At 37.1% G+C, this 24637-nt stretch overlaps 1 protein-coding gene and 1 long non-coding RNA gene across 6 annotated transcripts in view; one reads left to right on the forward strand and one right to left on the reverse strand.

Annotated features, from left to right (window-relative positions):
- Nucleotides 1-24637, forward strand: part of LOC134799088 (phosphofurin acidic cluster sorting protein 1) — a 185093-nt gene that overhangs the window by 53189 nt on the left and 107267 nt on the right. The window lies entirely within an intron of this gene.
- Nucleotides 23981-24637, reverse strand: part of LOC134799162 (uncharacterized) — a 409935-nt gene continuing 409278 nt past the window's right edge. The window contains exon 3 of the long non-coding RNA XR_010145334.1: nt 23981-24051. This is a non-coding gene — a long non-coding RNA (uncharacterized LOC134799162). The remainder of the gene's footprint in view (nt 24052-24637) is intronic.

The following is a 24637-nucleotide window of genomic DNA, read 5'->3' on the forward strand; positions in this document are numbered from 1 at the left end:
TTATTTTAATTATTTTAGTTATAATATAATAATATTTATAATAAGAACACACCACACAAGTAGGTATAAAGATAAACAAAGGAAAGGCAAAAAAACTTGTTTGTGCTGGAGGCTTCATAGACCGCCCATGCCAACCTCGGTTATTCAATAATAAGTTGAATTTAAGTGTGCGTAAAGATTACAATCGTTTGAACTGGTCAAAAACCTCATAATGAGGTAACTGAATAGACTGGGTTTTTATTTCGGTTACCGGTAACAGAGGTTAACTCGATCTGATACGGTTACCGAATCAAAGTGTTACCTTATTAAGCGGTTACCGTTATGGTAGGGGTTTTTATAAACACCTCTAAAATAACCCTATGAAAAACCCCGGTTAAGGTAACCGGTTCCTGTCCCTGCTACCAACCCGCATATTAGGTACCTATAAATAATGAACAAATCAGAACAAAGATGAATCAATGTCCATTGAACCAGAACCAGCTGTTTCTCGGAACACGGACAGTACAGTTTCTACGAATGATCAAAGTAGTGTGAGTCAAGTCCTGCCTGAAATAACCGACAGTTATCTATTTGTTAGTGCGTGAGTAAGCGGCGTGGTATTCCGCACGTACGAGATGCCCACACATACTTTTGGTGATCAGTAATTGGACTGCGTCGAATGTGGTGAATTAAGAAGAACTATACTCTGTATCTTTAGGTATTTAAATAAAAGTAAACAAACAATTTGTACATTTTCGGGTAGTTATAACATTTATTGGTTAACCGACCAAATACAAAAGCGTCTGGATCTGTCACTGAACGACTTGACTTTAAATGAACCTTCATTATTTGATCATGTAATGTTTTCATCTAGGTACCCTTAACTGGCTTAAGGAGCCATTTGAGGGTAGATTTTGTAGGTAGGATTTTTAGATTACAATAAAAAAATGTATGTAATTGCAGGGAACCAAAGCACCAACTGACTTGACAATGCGCATTAATAGTCCGGTGGCCGGCTGCATGAAACAAACCTCATCAAAAAATAGAATATACCTACCCTGTAGAGGTACCTGACATTTAGTAGCTTCCAACGCACTTGGTCGGCCTAGGCTTAACCTGGCAGATTTTGTACAAATGGCAAAAACGTTGGACAAAAATTCATCAAAAAAAACATCAAAAATAGTATGAAACAAACGGATTATAATAGCTAAAATAAGCCTGTTGACGTATGTCTTGGTCGGCCTCACCTTAACCTGGCAGTTTTTGCAGTCCGACCAAATTTATAAAAAAATCATCAAAAAATTTTTATCGAAAAATCGTATGAAACTTGTATGGTACGATAGCTGCCTTTGAGGACAGTAAAAAAAAAGTGGTTGGCCAAATCCTGTGTTGGCAGGTTCCTGTGTCCGACCAATTTTGTGGTACCACGTGAGAGCTACAAGTTACCTCATCAAAAAATAGAATGAAACAAACGGATTATAATAGCTAAAATAAGCCTGTTGACGTATGTCTTGGTCGGCCTCACCTTAACCTGGCAGTTTTTGCAGTCCGACCAAATTTATAAAAAAATCATCAAAAAATTTTTATAGAAAAATCGTATGAAACTTGTATGGTACGATAGCTGCCTTTGAGGACAGTAAAAAAAAAGTGGTCGGCCAAATCCTGTGTTGGCAGGTTCCTGTGTCCGACCAATTTTGTGGTACCATGTGAGAGCTACAATTTACCTCATCGAAAAATAGAATGAAACAAACGGATTATAATAGTTAAAATAAGCCTGTTGACGTATGTCTTGGTCGGCCTCACCTTAACCTGGCAGTTTCTGCAGTCCGACCAAATTTATAAAAAAATCATCAAACATTTTTTTATCGAAAAATCGTATGAAACTTGTATGGTACGATAGCTGCCTTTGAGGATAGTAAAAAAAAAAGTGGTCGTCCAAATCCTGTGTTGGCAGGTTCCTGTGTCCGACCAATTTTGTGGTACCACGTGAGAGCTACAATTTACCTCATCGAAAAATAGAATGAAACAAACGGATTATAATACCTAAAATAAACCTGATGACGTATGGCTTGGTCGGCCTCACCGTAGCCTGGCAGTTTTGCAGTGCGACCAAATTTGTGGTACCACGTGACAGCTACAATTTATCTCGTCGAAAATAGGATGAAAAAAAAACGGATTATAATAGCTAAAATAAACCTGTTGACGTATGGCTTGTTACGGACGGCTTTCATAAATTCAATGTGGCAGTGGCGGCAGAATCCACTTGCATCAAATTTTATGCAACACATTGTGGGTGGACATTAAGAGATGAAATGTATAAGATCAAATGGTTTGAAGGACACATAACGCCTTTGCGAGTCGAAGAAATAACAATAGATAAGTCGGAGTCTGGGGAAAGTTCGTCAGACTTCGACTCCGAAGATGATTATGATTAACAGTAATTATTAACAATAAAAGGGTTATTCCCACTAGTTACCACCAAGTTCTTATCAGTGGTAACTACTGGGAATTATTTTCCCACCTTTTACCAACTCGGTTTGGTGGTACCTACTGGGAATTTTTATTCCCAGTAGTTACCACTGGTAAAAGGTGGGAATTTCTTTTCTACAAACCGAGCTTCGAAGGAGAAATGCTAGAGTTGATGGAAAAAAGGCTGATTTGATGCAAAGATAATCACTTAATATATGTGAGGTTATATTGTGTATTTTACCGTTTATTAAAATTTTGGAAGGCTCACGTGCAGTTTTTCCTCTTATATTACAAGTGTTCGATTGAAAACTACGCTTTGGTGTATACGGTATACCTGGATCACCTGCATGTACAAGAAGGCGTGTCATATACGCCCGCCCATCAGATAGGTACACAAAGTCATGATGCGTATGGAATACAGCATGTGTGGCCAAGTCATTATGCCCTAAATTATGTACTACTTCGTTAAAACTTAGCTTACCTGTGTATTTACTCTTTCCAAAATATTTATCTTCCTTAAAATGCAGCCTACACAAACGGTCTTTGTCATTTGCCTTAGTTTTTGGTACTCAAAGCTTTTTCTCACCGATTTATGCATATCGGGTCCTTGGGAAAGAAGGGAGATCCTATAGGTATATTTCCACAATTTGTCGCACACTATTGCAGTATTGTGGAGAAAAAAAAAACGTACAACCGAATTGATAACCTCCTCCTTTGGGATTTGGAAGTCGGTTAAAAAAGGAGAATGTTTACAATTTATTGGAAACAATGTATATGATTTGACAGTGACAGTAACTCCACTATGGAGGCGCCACCTGGCGTGATAAAATGTCAGTTATGCCTCCTCATTCTATCTGTAGTGGAAAAGTAGGATATACGATTCAAAACTTGTCAAAAATCGATGAAAACCTTTTTATTTTTCACATCTGTGAGACATCATCTCAACGTAAGTGTTACTCTGAAACCACGTCGGTAGTTAGAAAACGTTATTTAGATATTAGATAGATTTATGAATAAAATTTGAACTGGATGTTTTCTTTTTTTTTAAAGCCCTCTAAGACCTCCATGGACTCATTTACTTATGACTTTTTTCAGTTAGCATTATTAAGTTAAGTTCAAGCTGCGAAGAAACCATATTTTCAAAATCGAAATTATTATTCTTTATAAATGTGGTCGGACTGCAAAAACTGCCTGGCTAAGGTGAGGCCGACCAAGACATACGTCATCAGGCTTATTTTAGCTATTATAATCCGTTTGTTTCATTCTATTTTTCGATGAGGTAAATTGTAGCTCTCACGTGGTACCACAAAATTGGTCGGACACAGGAACCTGCCAACACAGGATTTGGACGACCACTTTTTTTTTACTGTCCTCAAAGGCAGCTATCGTACCATACAAGTTTCATACGATTATTCGATAAAAAATTTTTGATGATTTTTGTATAAATTTGGTCGGACTGCAAAAACTGCCAGGTTAAGGTGAGGCCGACCAAGACATACGTCAACAGGCTTATTTTAGCTATTATAATCCGTTTGTTTCATTCTATTTTTCGATGAGATAAATTGTAGCTCTCACGTGGTACCACAAAATTGGTCGGACACAGGAACCTGCCAACACAGGATTTGGCCGACCACTTTTTTTTTACTGTCCTCAAAGGCAGCTATCGTACCATACAAGTTTCATACGATTTTTCGATAAAAAATTTTTGATGATTTTTTTATAAATTTGGTCGGACTGCAAAAACTGCCAGGTTAAGGTGAGGCCGACCAAGACATACGTCAACAGGCTTATTTTAGCTATTATAATCCGTTTGTTTCATTCTATTTTTCGATGAGGTAAATTGTAGCTCTCACGTGACCCAATAAATCTGGTCGGACTGCAAAAACTGCCAGGCTAAGGTGAGGCCGACCACTTTTTTTTTACTGTCCTCAAGGTCAGGTATCCTACCATATAAGTTTCATTCTATTTTTCGATGAGGTTTTTTTTGACGAATTTTTGTCCAACGTTTTTGCCATTTGTACAAAATCTGCCAGGTTAAGCCTAGGCCGACCAAGTGCGTTGGAAGCTACTAAATGTCAGGTACCTCTACAGGGTAGGTATATTCTATTTTTTGATGAGGTTTGTTTCATGCAGCCGGCCACCGGACTATAAGAAAATGACTGTCAATAAATTACCATATAGGTACGCTGGCCTTCGCTAGGGCTTGGGCGGCATGGCAACTGAAGACTTAATTCAGAAGAAGCCTTCATAATATTCTCTAAATAAACCAATTCAGGCATGGCGATAATATTTGCGTCGGTCAATTAATAAAATAATTATTTTTTGATAGCAAATATCCGGCAACGTTTGCTTGATATATGATCATGTTCATGATGTGAGTAGACAGACAGGAAAATTTGTAGAAACTGGGAAAGTGGTAATGTAACCGATATGTAATTCCTCAATTTTTTAATTAAATCTAATCAATAAAGCAATGTGAAGTGAAGCCAAGCTACTGATTATATCATACTGTGTCAATAGAAACTGAGTGCAAGATGAATAAACAATACTTGAAGAATCTGTTTACGATCAAGAATGAATTATAGACGCAATGTCCAATCCTTTCGGAATGCATTTGCCTGATCGTTCTCGCTTCAATGTCTACTGATTTCGACTATTTCAAGTGTAAAAAATACATAAAGACATGATTAATGGATACTATAGATTAACTATACTATTTATATTTCAGACCGATGACATAAAACGATTCAGAGCAATCAAAGAATCCTAAAAAGTAGGTACTTCTATTTCAGGTTAGTTCTTAGTTTCGTGACCTCGCATGCTTCAAAGACATTAGCTTTATCAGTAACCCAATACCTACATATAAGGTCTACTGACAAGTCTAGGCTCTGTATGTTTGTAGTAGTTGTCTAAGAATCACTATAAGCACCTACTGGCTCTCTAATCTCTCTATGAGCTTGTAGACCTCGCGAATTCCCACGGCTCCGCCATTTATCTGAGTACCTATTTTCCAAAAACTAAATCGATGAAATCCATATACGTACTAATTATCGAACCTGATCACAAAATTTCACGAGAATCGGTTGAAAAATGCGACCCGTGCCCGTGACACCCGTAGAGGAGAACAGACGAGCGGAGACGCAGACTTTTATTTTTTTAATAAAAGACTAGCTCTTTCCAATTTCACGCGTTAGCTACAGCATTTTTCGTAACATTAATTTTCAAAAACATGAAACGTTGAAGTATATTAGGATGAAACTTTAAAACGTCGCTTACAAATTGTTGGTATTTATGAACGCAATAAACGAAGTATTTGGGTTTGCGGAAGTTTTGATTAAAGCCCAGCCAAATTGCGAGCTTAGAGTACAGTAGGTACAGTCAACTGTAAAAATATGGGTGCAGAAATCATCTCAAAAATATGTCCCATAGCTCTCATGTCAGCGAATTAAGAACTATGGGACATATTTTTGAATAAGTTGGCTACACCCATATTTTTACAGTTGACTGTACAGTCACCACACGGGATTGCTATGCCATTTAGGGTTCTTGCTAAATTAGAAATTCTATAGCGTAAGTATTGAACAAGGTGCAATAATAGCGGAGCGTGATGGTACATATTTATGTTGTTTAATATTTAGCTTTGCTGGGAGTCGAAAAAGTGCCTTCAAGCAATATTGGAAACTCACTTTTGATCATAAACGAGCAATATTTTTGTTTACATCGGTCCTTGACAGTTTCGATAAATTTTATTGTATTAAGGGCTTTGGAGAGTTCAATATCGAACTAAGTGGGTATTATTTCTAAGAAAATTGGTTTTTCCAAGTGTTTCAATTTATTTATATATGTAATTTAGGTATATTTGTGTGCGTGGAATATATATTTTTATCGCGAAATATAAAAATGAGTAACTATATTTTAGCTAGAAAAGGTACTTATATGTAAATAGGTACCTATTTCCTCTTTTAACTGTTTTTTGCTGGAGGTATTTTCGCATAACAATAAAATATCAGAATCCAGTAACTCGAGATAATCTGATGCAGACAGAGCAAAAACTAAGAACTGAGACAGTTTCTTCAGAAAAGCTCATGCTTTATTCAAATGGAACTGAATTTTATTATCATCTTCAAACAATGTTGCAGACGAGACTTGTATCTTTATCCCTAACCTTTGTTGGATACATTACCCATTTGAGTTGATATATTTTAATGTAAAAGTTATAACTACGACAACTGTACCGAAAATATTAACACCTAAAAATGTTTTAAGGCTTTCTAATGTATTTTTTTTTTACAGGTAATGAATTGATGAAGCAGCGTAAACCCTAAGAAAAGACGTTTGTTAAAGTAAGAATAAACGTTAAAAGCAAAAGCTCATCTTTTCAGGCGTTGACCTGAGGAGTAGCTAAAGGTCGGAGACCCCGAAAATATTGGCCAGTAGCGGTATTTTCGTCGGTCAAATAAGGACTAGACTCATCCCAACAGGTTTTATTGTGAGAAATTATTCCAGGAAGGAGATACGGACAAAGAATTTGATTTCCAGCACTTTGTGACAATGACAATAAAAGGTATGAAATCCCTAGCGGCTTTCGCATTGGTTTTCATTCTGACAGGGTTCGAGTACGAAGAGGCAAAGAAATCAAATATTTATCTAGCTCGAAACCATACGAAGGCGATATATGTAAACTGTTACAGCATTACCGTCCTACACTAAAACCTGGAGCGGCCACGGTCGCTGATGCAATAAGACCCGTCCTACAGCACTGTCCTTGCCATGTCCACTGCACATTAGGGACATTACTCACATTACTGCACAAGTGCACACGTGATGGTGGAATTCTTCACCAAAATGACGTTTTGCTAGCTTTTATTCCGTTGCCAATAAAGTTGATTTCGTCGGGTGCTCAATGTTTCTGCACTATTCTGCAAGGTTGTGTTTTTAGGATTTCGAGAACTTTTTTCTCCCTACTCAGGAAAAAAAGCTACCTTCAAGGAGAAAAAGGGTCATAACGTTTTCAAAATTTGCTTTTTACTAACGCTACTCTTCTGTTAGCTTTTGTATGGAAGTGACGCAATGGAGAAACCAAAATAGGGGTGGGATCTTTTTTACTCTCCTTAGTAGAATCAATAAGTGCTCTAGATTTTCTAGGAATCCTGAGAAAACATTAACTTACGTTTTATGAAAACGCTCCCAACAATCTTGCCCCATAATTTTTCTTATTTCTTGGACTGCATTGCTACAAACCTCTTAAATCCAAGGTTACGGCCAATGCAATAAAATTTAGCAAAGAACTGCATTGTCCTTGCCATTTACAACTGGTCATTAGATTATTAAACACGACAATGTCACATTCTTGAATATGGTTCTCAAATGGGGAAGTCTTTAGTAGCTTTTATTCCATTATCAATAAAGTTTAGTTTGTAACAAATTGGCAGGCAATCCTGGCATTCTTTTATAACTTCTGGAGCCAAGGTTACGGCCAATGCAATACAATTTAGCCTAGAACTGCATGGTCCTTGCCATGTATTTTACTCATTAGCGCTCGCGGCATTGGAAACTAGCATTTAGGCATGCAATTTGGAAGATTACCTGAAGCTATTTCGTTCTTCAAGTTTACAAAGAAAATACTGCATTGCGATTTTTATTACTCGCAACTCGGCGCTGGGTTAATTAGCACGGAAAGACAATAATTTTAGTCATAAATGATTAAATACGAAGTCCTTCGTATTTAATCATCACTCTCTCTTGATGACCAAATTAAGAATTTTCATTAAGATTTTCATTTGAAAGTTACGATTGGTATAGCCGGTCGATTGTAAACTGTGTGTATCCGACTCCTATCCCAGAGCGTGTTCTTCCAAATTTGTGTGTGGATTTAATGCTTGTCTGCCGGCGTATTATGGATGGCGTTATCCACGTTTATCCACGTGATAAAATAACTGTCACTTTTTAACACCGCGGGATAGAAAGTGACGGACACCGTTTTATCACGCTGTCACGTAGACAAGAACGACCATCATATCCGTAGTAGGTTTCTTCCTGGTTGACTGTAGTAGGTACCTATATTCTAGTTAACATTTTCATTCGAATAGTCTTGTCACTGATATAAGGTGTAGTGTAGCCGCAGTGTTACCGCACTGATTGAGATGCATTTGCAAGTTAAAGCGCTTGTCTGCTTGATGTCAACTCTATGCTAATGTTATTTTCCAGGCTATTGAGAACGCAACTGTTTCGCTTTATCTGAGCATTTGTCTGTGACAAACCTGCATACAATAAGTAAGATAAATGGTCTTATTGCGTTGTTTCAATATAATGCAAGCTGATGCAACAAACAAAGAGTTGGGCATACAACTGATATCAAGAGAAACTAATAGTTTTTGTGGAAATTATTTTTGTTAAGGACACTTTGGACAGTATCTAAGGGGTTCTAGGGTTTACCAAAGGCATGTCACTATCGATATAGCAAACAGTCTTTCAAAATATGACTGTTGTCACTTTATTTTAGCCATTCACAGTCCTTCACCTAACTACTATAGCTCTTGTGAAAGCAGTATATGATTGTCGCCCATATAAACTCGCTCGCGTCCCGGACAAGACAGAAAAAATCCTGTTACATTTGAATATACAAAATAATCGTGTCTGAACGATAATAACTATACGTGTTTCCCTTGTTATAATTGAAATACCCTGCCTTTGAAGAAATTTTTTTCTTCGCTGTTTCTCTCAAGGCTTTCGGAAGTAAACGTATCCTAAATATAATAACAGCAAAATAATTTTCGACGGAAATGCTAATGCCACCAGCCACCACCATTACTCATATGGAATCCATTTACAAAAGCCGCACAGAATTACCATCATTCGGTCAAATCGATTTTCTACGAGTCATCTTGTATCCTTATCCTTAAGCCCTTGCGACGTGACGTGACTGTTATTACTGTTGCTGCCAGTCTTACGAATTCGAAAAAGGACAGCATGACTTTCAGGGAGCTTGGATGTAAACATGTTTTTCAGACCAGAATATCTTATTGATGATTTTTGCCTTCGTTTCTTTATGGTTTCCGTTTTGTGTTTATATTCAAAATATGCTGGAACAACACGTTTTCATAGGCACACAATACCTTTATAAAAATCCCTTTTTAGTGTTCCGTACACGGAACTTTGTTCACGGAACACTTATTTTATGATTTACCCTGGGGTTTGCTTAGGGGCTATTCATAAATTACGTCATTTCAAATTAGGGGGGGGGGGTCTGGACATCGGATGACGGTAGCATGAAGTAGGAGGAAATGGGGTCATTTGAAGCATGATTTTTGGATGATTATAGGGGGGGGGGGGGTCCAAAATCGTCAAAAATCGATGACGTAATTTATGGACAGCCCCTTACCATGTAGTAATAAAAGTAGTAGTGTACGGTTTCCAGATTTCCCCAATAGTCTAGCCATAGACTCCAGCTAGTACTATACTAACGGCAACGATTTTCTACGAGTCATCTTGTATCCTTAATCCTTATCCTTAACGTGACGTAACAGTTATTACTGTTGCTGTCAGTCCTACGAATTCGAAAAAGGACAGCATGACTTTCAGCACGGCAACAGCCTTAACTGACCATTGGTAGATCTTTTACTGTTGTAATAAGGCTTACGACTGGTAAATTCAATGTGCTTCATCCAGTACAAAATGCGTATTAGGCCGCGCCTTAGTGACGCACTGTATAAGTCAGGTATAACACTAATAAATTACTACGTTCCATTATTCAATCTCTTATACATACAGAGAAAGATACATATAGAATGTCCAACTAAATTTGTCTTTCTCCTATAATTGTTATGAAACTTAATACGCATGTTACCTACTCTTAAATAGACGATATAGCTTTTATGAAAAGGGTAGTTTCGAAGGCCAATCACAATCCATTGGGAAAATTGGTTACTCGAGCATATAACCATATTTTTGCATGATTTCGCCATCTTTCATAAATTCTCTAACGCACTCAACCGAACTATGAGCACAATCACACTCGGCGAAGGCGGGCATTTGCTATAGCAAACCCAGTTTAAGGATGAACTTTGGTTACCCTTAGTTATAATGGGTCTACAGTCACAATTATACTGGTTATGCTGTTTAAATATTGTGGATACCAATTTACTAGAGCCCACAATAAACTCTGTAATTTCAGCCGGTTACCTAATTTATTAGTCAAATTAGTAGACGGCCCTAATGGGGAGTGATACTACAATGTGATTAAAAGTTTGATGTTGAATGATTAATGCCCTTAATGCTATTCTAATTAGCGGGCATATTACTTATTAAGTTATGAGCGTGTATCATAATATATTGGGTTTGTTTTGATTGATGCTTTATAAAGAGAACTTTTGCAGTTACTTTATAAGTTTATGGTACAAATGGGAGAACTTCATGAAAATGCTCCGAATGTCTTCTCTGAAAATGCTCCGAAACAGGGGTTGGCCAACTTTTGAGATGAAGAGCCAACCGCAGTAAAAATCATCAGTTTTAGGAATCTCAAGGGCGGTAAATGTTGTTTTCTGTGATCGAAGAACTCTAAATGTGATGTTTTGGTCCCTTGAAGAGCCGCCGCAATCTTACCTCCAAAGAGCCGCGGTTTGCCGATCCCTGGACTAGACGAAAACATGGCGTTCTTATACTCTCTTAAGATCCTCTATCATTGGCCTTTGTTTTAACCGCATTGAAAGCGGTACAGCCGACCTAAGCCAAGGTGACGATCGCTTGCGCTACGCCATCGGATCGCTTTGTGTCTCTCTATCACTCTTCCATATTAGTGTTGACAGTTGCTTTTCGTTCGCTACGTAGCGTTAGCGATTGGCATGTTGTCTACGGGGCCAGTATGAATAGAATATGTTTTTCCAGCTGTTTGGATAGAAACGCTAGCGTGCAGGAACACACCAGGCTTATGTGTTTTAACGGCATATCCCTTTGCCGAGGTGAAATTAGATCCAGGATATTTTTATATCCGGTGTACGTAATAAAATTTATAGAGGTAGCTTTATTGTCGCATTAATTCTCATGTTTCGTGTGTTTCACTTTGATTACCCTATTTTATCGAGTAATGGGCATGCAGTGAGATGAGAATGCTATTTTTTACACGGCTTAATACTTTCCAACTTTTTTTGCGCCGAGAACTCCCTTTTTGATTGTAAGGCATTTTGCATGCCGGTTGTTGGAAACTCTTGCATTAGATCGCACGTTACTGATGAATAAGTGCTTGTAGGAATTCTTGGGAAAGGCGTTCGTCCAGCAGTAGACGATATGATGATGATCATAGATCTTATCTCCTTGTATAAACAAATCCATAGAAAACATACGGCATTCGCTTATCATCATGCATCACGCTAATTTGCAACATAATAAAACATTATAAAACATTATGACTTAATAGTAGAACAATGAGAAGTTACAATCAACAAAATGTGCAATACCTTATCTTTTATCACGATAACATTTTACAATCCCACATGACTCATCGTGTGATAGGTGCATGAAAGGATATAGGAATGTTATCAATAAGATTAGGTACATTTACTTTCCTTATAATTATAGTTTGTGCTAACAATAGATACTAGTTACCAACGTAATTGTTTGTCATTCACATTCTTTTCAATACGAGCTAGAGTTGTAAGGAATTTAAAAAAACCGACTTATTTCAAAAATATGATAGGCCTTGTCAATCCTACATCTAAAGATGCCTTTACTTTCGATGGGAACAATACACAAAACTATTTCAAAGACACAAATAGACTCGGATTAAGATACTTACATATATTTATTACACAACATCACCGCAGTACAGATTGTAATTTTTTAATTTCTATAATCCATAGTTTATCCGCAATGTAGGCTTCATCAGGATACAAATACAGATCCACTGCAGGCTTTGGCCTATTTATAATATGTGCAATATACATACCTCATAAAACATCGACGAGAAATATACTTAAAACATCCGTATTGACATCAATTGACATACCAGTTGGACAGTTCACCGACACCAATACTCAATTACTTACGATTCAAATTCCAATGGGCGTTAATAAAAATATAAAGGAAATAAGATATTGAGTGGAACGAATGACATTGTTAAAGATAGCAGGGCGAGTACAGTCACGAATTAGATAGAACCGAATCATAAAGGTTAGGCATAATCGTATAAGGATAATGTATTATATTATACCCACGGTGGTTTGAGATCAATCAATCAATCTAAAATATACTTTATTCATGTAGGCCTAGCAACAAGCGCTTATGAATCGTAATTAATCTTAATCTAATTATCAGAGCAATTTATTGATGTTAATATTATTCCATAATAAAATTGGATTATTATACATATCAAATTTAACACTAAGAATTTCACAAAAGGATCGTCAAACATTAAAAAGATTGTATAAAAAAATACTTGTCTAGAATTTCTAGAATAAAATCTAAATGTCTTCTGAGTAATGATAGAGTAAGAAAAATCTCGGAGCCTTTAACTACCATTCAAACGTTACTTGGGTTTAAACGTTATTTGCTTGTAAAATAATGTCATCTTATGATTATATATTAGTTAGACCCGCTTTGATCTAACCTGATAATAAATGATTAAGCAAGTACCTACATTTTTTTAAACCTACTTATGCTTGTTGTGATAAAGATTTTTATAGAGCTAGCAAATCGAGCTAGCAACTTCGTAATTACGTTTTAAACCACTTCTCAACATCTAAAATAAAACTTTTTATATACTGCCAATTTCCACTGTGTGCTTACATTCGACCTCGGCAAATTGGTTTAATAGAGCAAGTCGCAAATACCAGTTCATAATGCTGCTCAGATTCGGAGGGCAAGTGTGCTGGACCCTTCGCTCCCACAGCACTTTGACGAGCAAATTGGCTTATCTGGGCCGCGGAGCGAGCACATGGCTAACAAACAAACCTACTTACTCGTATAGCTGTTGCTATAGAGGTATAGGGTGTATGATGTTCGTAGTTTTGTCATGAGGACCGCGAACATCCAGATAGTCGCTTGCGTTTATGCAGAGTTTGTTCTCCAGGCGATCTAAAGTAGGCTTAATCAGATCCCTTTCTTATGTATAGCCCTAAAACTTATAGGACATAGGCCTGCGCAAACCGGCAGAGCGCAGCGCAGATCACTTTAAAATTATATTCTTCCCTATTTCAATTACATTCAGATATAAATTTAAATGCTTTGAGACCGACCTCGGAGCATCACGGAGGATTGTTACTCTGCGGCATCGAGGAGCACGTTGGAGGATACCGCGGCGGTAGGCGCCGACATGCCGCGGCATCCCCCGGTATGCGCCGAGGCGTCCTGAGTGCGCCGGGGTCGCACCGGGACGACGGAGGAGAACTCGTACACACTAGTCACTAATCCCTTTTGATAAAGTACACGCGGCGGCATGCCGCGGCATCCCCTGGCCTGCACCAAAGTGCTCCCTGGTGCGCCAGCCCGGCGCTGGCGGGCGCTCGCGGTATGTCGGGGGATTTTACCTCCCCGGTATGCGCTGCGCGGCGCAAATCTTCCTCGGTGATCTGCGCTGCACTGCGCCGGTTAATTATTATAAATTCCCCCTTTAAAATTTAAATTAAACAAAACGTAGAGTTTTATAAATGGTAATAATAACGTCCGTCAACACCGCAGGACCTACTGCGAGTAATTCCCAATTTTCCAGGACTCTATTGTTACGAGTATTTGCGTGGTAAGAAAGGAATAAACAAGTACTATATTATTATCTGCGTATTTATATTTCACCTTCTATTCATCTATTCTAAAGGCTGCTTAAATATATTCCATTCACTGAAAAGGTAAAGACTACAAAGGTTACATTGAGATTTAAATGTTCCATAGGTCACAACGTGACGGTAACCCCCTACAACGTGCCAGAATATATGGCAACAAAAACATGCTAAATTATAATTTTAAATTCGTCACCCATGGTAAATATGTAGACAATGTTCCCAAACGGTTTGGAAAAACATGATATTTATTATTACATACTCGTCCATAAATAATGGATGTTTGTCACTTACTTATTTGAATAAATGAACAAGGCGTAAAATCCACTGTTGCATATAAATAAGTGGGTGATATGACAAGTTACTGTCCTCTATAATTAAATATGTCGATAATGACAGATGTGGAAAACTGGATTGATTGGCTCGTGTTCATATCACAGACTTACTATTTATTAAAATGTTCGAATACAGTGCAATTAATGTTGTATTCAACTGAAGAAACTTCTTCAAATCACCACTTAAGGCAAATTATTTACTTATAATAGAGTCTTCAAATTATTATTTTTACACATTATTAAGTAAACCAAAGTTGCGGGCATTTGATTGTGGTATGATTTTGACTTTATAGATCTAGAATATTAAGAGCGCATTAGTAGAACGGTATGATACCAACACTGGTTGTAATATAATGTTAACTTAGATCGTTTGCATATTTGCAAAGTATGTAGTATAGGTTTGTAATGACAAATTATTTCGCTTTCGAAAAATATTCGTAGTTTACTTCAATGTAACTTCATGGTGTTCACGAGGAATGCGAAAGATTTTAACCACGTATTTCTGGGGTCAAAAGAAGGAAAAAATGTAATATGAGTTTAGGCCAATTTCGCCAAAAAAAAATTTTTTTTGTTGGTTTTTTTTCAATGTTTTGAATGTATTTGTACATAAAAAAGCAAATGTTATTGGTAAACATGTCACTTAAAATGGATTTGTACTTTTTTTTTGTAAAACTTAGTTTTTGCAAATAATTACTTGTCACTTTTTGACATCTGTCAATAAGGATATTTAGACTACGCCCCATAGTAGCAACATCGCCATCAAAAAGGCGTTTTGCACCATGTAACAATAAAAACTTGTTTTTTTTTTAAATTGGTATTAACTCTGAAACTAGGCGAATTTCAAAAAAGTTTATAGGACATTTTTGTCTCTAAATATGATCAGGAATACGCTGTTAGAATTATTCGGTTTCCTCATGTTACACCACTTACACCGTGTATATTGCATCCAACTTTATTTTGTTCTTTAGAAAAACATTCATCATCAATCACTCCCTATAGATACTCAAACCACGGATTTCTTGGGTTACCGCCTAATAGGAATCCAATAGGAGTGAGCCCCATCTGGCAATCTGCCCTGAATTACTTTTTCTGCACCGCTCTTGACCTCGCCAACTTGGCGCGTGGTTTTGTTGTTATTCTATACCTTAATGTCAAGTTCAAGAGTTCTGCCGTCTGCGTTGCTTTAATAAGTTATATTTTGTATGACCTAAATATAATATTTGTTAATTGATTATGATTATACTCGCAACCGCGCACGATTAGTAGCGCTCATAGCGCAAGCTAGCTAGCAAAAATATCTACTTTATCTTTATTAACGTTAATATTTATTTACAGAAAGAATATCGTTCATGTCGTCACTTGGTCATTTCTGCTGTCATTGAATTAACACGTACGAGTCGAACGCCCCAGATTTTATCATTGAAACTTTATGTCGAACCGTCAGAGGCAGAGCAGTAGGTACATTTTTTTTGGGTATTTATTTTCTGTCTGTGTTCATTCAGTGAACAGTTGAACACATATAGGTGATAAATGATTGGCGTTATGGAAATTAACTATTTTCTGTGACATAACATAGCAAAGCCGATTAGAACACAACTATTTGTACGCCGCTGTAGACCTTGGCAGTTTGATCCACCTTCATTGATATTCTAATTCTAACCGTAATGTCAAGTTCAAGAATTCTGCAATCCAAATTTTATACTTGAATAATTTTATTTCTACTCGCCTCGTGCGGGCTGGAAATCGTGTCATGCCAAATGGGTCGACAAATTGATGATTCATATTTGGTTTGTGCTCGCCCGAATTCCGTTTTAACCAGGTTAAAGGTTACAGTCAATACCAATAAAGCTTAGCTATTACGGGGTCCCCTTGCTTCCCATAAAGTTTTAAGTCATTTGTTTGTCATATTATCGTTATAGTCATAAAACTGAAACCGTTAACTTTTCAGGATTTTCGTAAGGTTATTATTCTGTAGAGAGGTTAGGTTAGGTTTGTTTTATGGCAATCCTGAAAAGTTACGCGTTTCTGAGAAAAACTAATTATGACTAACGGAAATACGGACAAACAATACATTATGACATTTGACTTAAAACTATTTGGGAAACAATAGAGACCCTAATTATACATAGCTAAATTTTACTTTAGAAATAATATGTTCATGATGTTGGAGTGCCGAGAAGTCGTGACTTTATATGTCAGTATTTGTTGACTTAAGGTTACATACGGTTGTAAATCCTTGATAAAATGAGTGACGGAGATGAACTTTTTAATTGCGACAGCTATTGCTGTCCGCATTCGTTAATACCAGTTAAATATTGGCTGCAGATGCTGCATTCGCAATCGGAATATAACCTTTTGCTAGCCGACTAAGTGAGTTAATTGCCTCGATTTGGCGATCAACGATAGTATGTTCAATCTTATCAAAACTGGGTAGCCACCAAACGATCGTTAACATTTTATTGTATGGGAAGTGTTAAAGTTTGCTGCTATAAACTAAATTGTCTCACCAACTAGTTAATGAGCTGTTTTCTTTTATGTCCTTAGTCGTTAGCAATAGTTTTTCGCAACGACCTTTTTTTGTAAGGAAGAAAAAGGATGATGCCACTTTAACGACTTTACTAATGATTCTTTAAGTAAGTCTGCACGGAGCTAAGGCTGGTTTTCTAAATTTATGTTAAAGTAAACTAAGGATATTCAAGTCCGTCTCGTGACTAAGTACTTGTTTTTGCGCTTTTTGTACAGGTCGAGCGGAAACCGAACCCGTCCCATGGAAGTACTGGCAAATAGAATGGACTGTTGCAACCAACGTGTTGGTTAGGTTAAATGGCGATACCTACTGGTTTGAATATTTATTTTTCTGTTTTCCATGACAATGGCTTAGTTTGTTATTATTAGAAAATAGTAGGTATGATATTACTTTACCTAGCAAACAACAACAAATTCAAAGAGTATTTAATTTAATCAACCTTAATACGTAAGTACTTGTTGCTTATAATCTAAGTAATCTAATTATAGACTGCCACCTTGTGGTAAAATAACACCATTCTTAAAGGTCATCTAGATAATGGTTATTTCCACCCAATACCTATAACAATAGTAGTACCGACGATTAATGATAATGTATTTCATTATAAGGCTCTTTATATCGTTCGTTCACCGGATATTCGGCAAGGCAAAAGATAATTTTGTAAATGTAATTATCAGTTATCTTACATACTTACTTACCTACTCAGTCCATTGGCTTTGGCTCAGAGACCCAAAATGAGACTTGGCCTCCGACCACAGGTGCCTCCGACACAAGACAGCGCCACTTTTCTCGATCCTGTGCGACCTCTAGTCAATTGTTGACTGGAAGTTCGCGCAGATCCGCCTTCTCATCAGTTATCTTAGATTTGAAAAATCTATATTGAGATAAAGTGTTAATTTAGGCTACAATATAATAGGTATAGCAAGCGTCTTTTGATATCAGTGCCACCCAAATACTTCACTAAAATCAGAATTTTTGGTTTCTAATTACGTCTCGGCCACGAAACGAGCGTACACGCTCAGAGCGTAGGTTTCGTGGCCTAAGCACAGTATAACTAATAAAGAGTACTAGCGTACAGTATGGACACTCCCTGCCTCCCGTTGAAAGTGCCGCCCACCCGCTCTCGGTTACCTCACAGTTACCGGCTGGCAAGGACGCGACGACGCGGTGCGCAGAGCGGAGGCCACCTAAAATATTCAAATATTAAACATATATTTACAAAACCTATCAGATCACACTGAAAACAACACAAAATCTATATGAACAAAAAATCATGTTTTCAACTACGTAATATTTTGGTGGCCTGAATTGCCTTATAACAATTTTGTTACTTCGTTTATACTGATTCAAAATAGGAAACTATTGTATAAATCGAGCTTAGATACCCACCTTACAGCATAATACGATTCTTATTTCTTCCTAATTCGCGTAATGAGTTTTGAGTCATTGACGTCATCGAACTTGACAACAAAATGGTGGGAACCCTAATTAAGTAATTGCTTTTCGTTCAGATACATACTGTATAACTTCTCAAAAATATGTCCCATAGTTCTTAATTCGCTGAGATAAGAACTATGCTGGGACATATTTTTGAGTATGATGTGTGCATCCATATTTTTACACTTAACTGTACTAGTTCTATTTATAGTTTCCGAAAAAATATAAATATTGCAGTTTTTTTTCCTTTTTTTTGAGGTTTGTAACTAACGAACCTTACCATAGAGTGCATAGGGCCCGTCTAAGCTAACTTTACATTGAATAGAACAGAAAAGAGTGAGGAAGTGTCATAAACATCATATTTTCTTAAACATTTGACTTCAACGATGACATTGCCACACTTTATCATTGCAAATGGCATGCAGAGTTATCTCGGTCCGACTCTAGTTTTAATCGTATTGGAAAATGAGAAAAAAAAACAACGGGTTGCACTCCGGGAATGCCGGCAGAAGTGAAAACTCAACGACATAAATGTCTGCAGCACTATGTATAATTGAGGTTAACGCCATCTAGCGTTATTTCGTTGCATTACTTGAAACCCCTAAGCACATCACTATGAGTACTACAGTTATATTAATACCAGTTTGAGGGAAACTCACTAGATGGCATTTAAATCAAAAAAGAAAAACACAATGACATTGTCCGTCACATGTGACATCCACTGACTTAATATTAGAAATAGACACACAGAGCGGAACAAAAATGTCAACAAAATGTGGATCAGAATGACATTAGCTGCAAATTTGCATTGATGATAAAAACGCTTACGTAAATTTTGAGTCAAGATAAATGTTTTGTACGGAAAAGAACTTACTGTCGTAAGCATTAAGTGTCAAATTTGTAAACATTATTACCAACACTGTTAAAACTTTAAGTCCGATGGCACTAAACGTAACTTCACCTTTGTATTTACGTCAAACAACGTCAAACGAGAATAATGAACGAATGGAGTCCCTTTGGTACATTTTAATAGGTATTACTGTACAGAAAAACCGAAGTAATAAATGAAACAAATTTAATTTGATCGGGAGTTCAAATAAAATTAATTCATGGTAACAACCCGTGTAAGTTATCATAAAATAAATTTATAAATTTATTATATTTTCCTTGAAATAAATTCAACTTATTAAATAACTGTGTATTTTAGATCTACATAATACTCTTCGCACTTTCGTTCTTTGCAATATAGTGCACGGGGACATTCAGGGCGCTACTGGTACTGATTGGTTATGGTCTTTATCAAAAAAATCCTGTGGTTGTCACTGTGTTCAGACAGGTTTAACATTTACAGTTAGTCGATGTAAGCCCTTATTGGTCGTGTATATGTCGGAAACAGGGAAATGCGCCGAACACACAAGTGCCGTTTTGCCTTGTTTAAAACTGCATCACCCCTATCTCTTGCTATAATAGCAGTCCACTCTGCACGTCGCATAGGTTTTCTTGGAAATCTTGAATTTAAACATAATATTATATCTTACGAATTCCATATAAAAATAAAAAAGTATTGGCCTCACATCGACTCATTAGATTTTTGTTCCTTCACATCCCTTCTTTGGTACTAACAAAATAATTTATTCAAAATCATGAAATTACCACCAGATTACATAAATTATGTAATGCTATCCAAAGAACTAACCGAAAGAAATACATTCCATGCTTTTTCCTCGTTTTATCATTGTTGTTTTTGCATATTTTTACGACCATTTTACGACATTGTTGACAACTTCACATTTGAGCGGTCCATACAAGACTAAACGAAAAAGTAACGCGTGATCTGTTTTAACGTTACTTTTGCGGGGCCATTTTTTGCGGCTGATTGGGTATCCAGTTCTTATTCTATATCAATGGTGACATCACGCAAGCGCCCTGCGCCGCCTAAACGAAACAGCAGGCTGAGGCATACATTTTCGCCGCGCGGTAGAAAGAAATGGTTACGTCTTACGCTGTCTCGAGTTTAACATTTTTTCCCCACCTCAAAAAGTGCACAGCGCCGCTAAAGAAGTTTTCACTTCAAAAATTAGACAGGCAGAAGTATAGTTAAAGCATTCGCCTCAGGTGGTAAAATGTAATCTATGAATTTACCCGAGCAGCCTCCCCACCAAGCTTGGAAATATATTTAATTAATGTAAAACGTTCTGAAGCATTGCGACAATTTGAATGTTAATTTCCTCCCGCGCGAAAATTCCTGCTATATCATTTATTCAACAGATTAACTTACTTTTGCCACCTCCTATTTACTGAACCCTTAAATTTAATTAACAACCGTGTGTAGTAAAGAATAAAGTTGTAATTAATTCAATCAAACGTAGGTATAAGTAGGACACACCAGAGTGAGCACCCGGAGTTGTAGGTAGCTGCTCGGTAATTATTTTCTCGTGCATCCGTGGCTATGGTTTAAATTCGTCGCCTGGAAACTGACATAATTAATGAAGTCCCCTACATGCAAAAGGATTGTAAAACACGCAATCGTTAAAGCCTCGTTACTCTCGTAATCCTGATTTTGGTCAGGTTTTTATTCAACCGGAAAAAAAATCGAGGACTTTTGAACGTAACTTTTAAATCCTGTAGAACTTTTCCGATCCATTCAAATATGTCAAATAAAGCTCCAGCTAGACTCAGCACTATCGTGTTTTGTGCTGTTTGTCCGAAACTAACGAATTCAGTAACGATCCGAAAGTAACGAGGTAGTTGTAAAAAGCGGAAGGCAAATCCCTACATCCTTCTACGTACGTACTAGAGTAATAGTACATTTGAAAAGGTAAGCAAAAAGTCGTTTCCAACTTTCGCATCTGTCGAGAACCGGGTCCAGAGGTTTTATTCCGCTCCGTTTCTGCGCGAAGCTTGTTCGATGGCTTAAGACGAAACAGGAGCTGAGTTTTAAATATTTTAGGTCAGCCATTCTCAAAGTGTGTTCCGCGGAACCCTAGGGTTCCGCAAAGCCTCTGTTGGGGTTCCGCGAAAATACTTGTAAGTAATAATAAGAAAAAAACCAGCTGTTCTATAGGTGTATATCTGGTCCACAGTGACGAACGAAATTTTTTAACTTGGGGTTCCGTCAAATATTCCGCGTTCCAAAAGGGTTCCGTCACCAAAAAAGTTTGAGAACCGCTGTTTTAGGTAAATATACCCGTCTCGCTAACGGAAGCGGCACCTAAAAGTAGTGCGATAAGGACAAGGCGAAAAATCCTGCGTAAAAATCTCAAAAACCGAGGTTTCGTACTCCTCTGTTTCCTCCTCCAAAACTTAACCAATCGTAACCAAATTTGGAAATCTAAATGATTATGAAATGATCTGTGTCGGACCGTTTTGCTTTTTTGGCTAATTGATATCAGTTTTGAATGCCACGCCTCTCATTGCGGCATAGTCAATTAGGCCATTTTGGCCATTTTGGAAGGGCTCTAGCGCCTTAAAAAACAAAAATATCAAAAAAAGCAAAACGGTCCGACACAGATATTGACAATATTAATCTGTGTTGAAAAAATCATTGCTCTAGCTTCAAAAACCACGGAGCAAACGAGGAGTACGTTTGTATGGAGAAATGACCACTCCCGTTGGCTCTTAAAACTCTTAAAAGAAAAAAATACTCCTTTAGAACGTGCTTAAAGATCTAAAAGAAGATTTAACGAGAGGCCGTTATTATCTTATTTTACTCAAGTAGAAGTTTTTAGTGTGATATTATATTTCTACAAAAAAATTTAATACTTTGCTTGGTTTTAAATGGAATTAAATTTTTGTAGGGTTCCGTACCTCAAAAGGAAAAAACAGAACCCTTATAGCATCACTCGTGAGTCTGTCAGTCTGTCTGTCCGTCTGTCCGACCATTCCCTTTATTTCCGAAACTACTGTGTCTAAAATTTTGAAATATTTCACAATACCTATACATAGCTCTTTATCTATAGAGACTTTATCTATGACAGGAAAACCTATTAGAAATGTGCAGTTTAACGTGGGTCGGTCTTATTTTAAAAACTTAGTACATTACAAGTGTAAGTTTAATTTATATACTTATCTATTTAATATTAAGTATGTTCATCGTCTAGGCATCCATTTGTATGAAAACCACAGCACTGGCATTGGCGCCACAAATCCGACATGGGGGCTATTCATAAATTACGTCATTTCAAATTAGGGGGGGGGGGGGGTCTGGACATCGGATGACGGTAGCATGAAGTAGGAGGAAATGGGGCCATTTGAAGCATGATTTTTGGATGATTATAGGGGGGGGGGGTCAAAAATCGATGACGTAATTTATGGACAGCCCCATGTCGGCGTTTGAATATGACAGCAGGGTTGCTATTCAACATGCCAACCAAGTTCAACCAACCACCACACGACCAATATACGCCTGACATCAGATTGTGCATTCATATTACCAATATAGCGGTCAAGTTAAAGTAGTCAAAGTACACACGAGACAGTGCTGACATTGTTTTTTGAACAAATGCCTGCATCGCAGTATGCATTTGCTTCCTACATATTAATTCTTTTTCTGGGGTCGTTGTGAACGTTCTGAACCTTCCATTTTTATGAGATTTTGTTCAGTAGGAAGAATATTATTTTTGCGAATAAGTACATTGTTGCATTGTAGTATGCATTTACCACACGCTCTGCTTCCTTCATATTAATCCTCTTTCTAGTAAAGTTTCCATCTAGAGATTTTTATTGCTTAGAAAAAGACACTTAAGACGAAACCTTTTTAAATTGATCACATGTAATCGTCGTAGAGGTCTTAGTATCAAACCGGGCTAGAACAAAAAGTGAAGTCGATTGCAACTCCGCTCTGCAGATTGCTCGGCACCGCGCCAACACCTCTTGACCGCGCGCATTCCGATCAGACATTCAGACGTCAATAGTATGTAAAAAAATTATAACGATGTAATGTTTGTAAACCCATTCATTTCATTACTGAAGCTAGCAATAGGATAATATCACACCCGCTTATTCGCGTCCGCGGCATAGAGTTTATTTTTGGGATACGAGAAAGCAATACCTTTAGCAGTTCTATTGCATAAAAGAATATCGTTATCATCATTCGTTTGGTGTCTACTTGAGATCAGCACAACACTTTTTTTTACTCTGTCGCTTTTCACTACTTTTTGCCCTCCTTTATATATTGTCTTTCTAATATGTATTATTTTACTGCTCTCCAAATTAATTGCTAATACCTGCTAATACTGTTCCTTTTCTCGGCGGTATTTTTGCTTGGATTGTTCTCATCGATTGGTACTAAATCTAGAAACAATCGCTGCACTCGTAATAGACGTTAATACTACAAGGTATACATACCATAAAAATAAATCCGTGTTAGTGGGTTATCGCTATCGATTTATTGGACAGTCGCCATCAAATACATCGGAGCAACCAAGGTGTTCACAAACATCTGAACACGCCTCTATCGTCAAGGCGTTAGAGTGCGTGTTCATATATTTTTGAGCACCTCGGCCGCTCCGATATATCTGATGGCGACTGGACATGTAGACTTGTAGAGTATCTATGTTTAGGTGTACGCAAGTCGCCCCAGGCAAATGTCGAGTGTTCCAATTATGTGTCATAAAAGTTGTACCATAATAATACGGAACTTTTACGATATAGCTATTAAGCACTTCTCTTTTATGTATTAGAAAAGTGCCTAGTGGAACATATGATTGGTGTCATCAAGTTCCTAAATACATAATAAATCGGAATTGATGAACTGAATAGCTTCTCTTTGTTTACTTTGATATAACGTTCTGTTGCGTAAAACGACTGAGTGATATTAGGTACTTTATTTACCGAGTTGCACCAAACCGTCTGTAATCAATAATCATAAACATAGTAATTAGCTTGACTGCAGTACATTTTGACAGATCTCTACTTTGTCTACAGAATGATGGCTGCCAGTGTCTTTTCCCTTGTTTATTATATTCGTATCATATTGTTTAACAGTTCTTTTCATTCAATGTAATAATTTATTAATAATATGGACTTCTATTTAACTACCTTGATTGATTGATCGATTGATTGTAGTTAGCAGCTTGTGGCTGTTCATCAAATATTAACTTACCTATTCGTAGAAGTGATCCGAT

Source organism: Cydia splendana, chromosome 18 (assembly GCF_910591565.1).
Source record: "Cydia splendana chromosome 18, ilCydSple1.2, whole genome shotgun sequence".
Lineage (NCBI taxonomy): Eukaryota > Metazoa > Arthropoda > Insecta > Lepidoptera > Tortricidae > Cydia > Cydia splendana.